Here is a 533-nt window from a genome sequence, read left to right on the forward strand (position 1 = left end):
TAGATAGATAGATAGATAGATAGATAGATAGATAGATAGTTTTTTCAGTTATCTGTTCCTTTAAGATCTGTAAGGACTGACTCTGACTTTCCTGCCTTTTAAACAGCCTCTGTATTCTATTTTTTCCCAGTCTTATTCTTCTGTCCTTTCATTCCTCTTTTGAGTCGAGTCAAGGCTCCTCAAACATCCTCTCAGAATCTCTTTTTGTTTCTGTCTTTTCTCTTTCTCCCACTCTTTCAGTCTTCCAGGCTCAGAATTACTCAGCGCCCAACAGATCTGGGAGAGAATAAAAGAGTTGGTCTCTGCTTTCTCTTTCTGTATCCTGGAGGAGAAGTCTGATGGAGCAAGGGAATGATCTGAGAGAGAGAGGGGGAGTGTGGGGGTGGGGGTTAGCAGGCTAAATGGACTAGCGAAGCACATTAGAGCTAATGGATGAAGCCTGTGGGGTCAGATCATTCAGTACAGCTCCTGGACCCCCCTACATGTGTGCTAATGCAGCACACTGGTCCAGAGACCTGGGCTGAATCCCAATC

The sequence above is a fragment of the Sinocyclocheilus grahami genome, unplaced genomic scaffold, assembly GCF_001515645.1.
Source record: "Sinocyclocheilus grahami isolate Dianchi unplaced genomic scaffold, SAMN03320097.WGS_v1.1 scaffold1159.1, whole genome shotgun sequence".
Taxonomy (NCBI): Eukaryota; Metazoa; Chordata; class Actinopteri; order Cypriniformes; family Cyprinidae; genus Sinocyclocheilus; species Sinocyclocheilus grahami.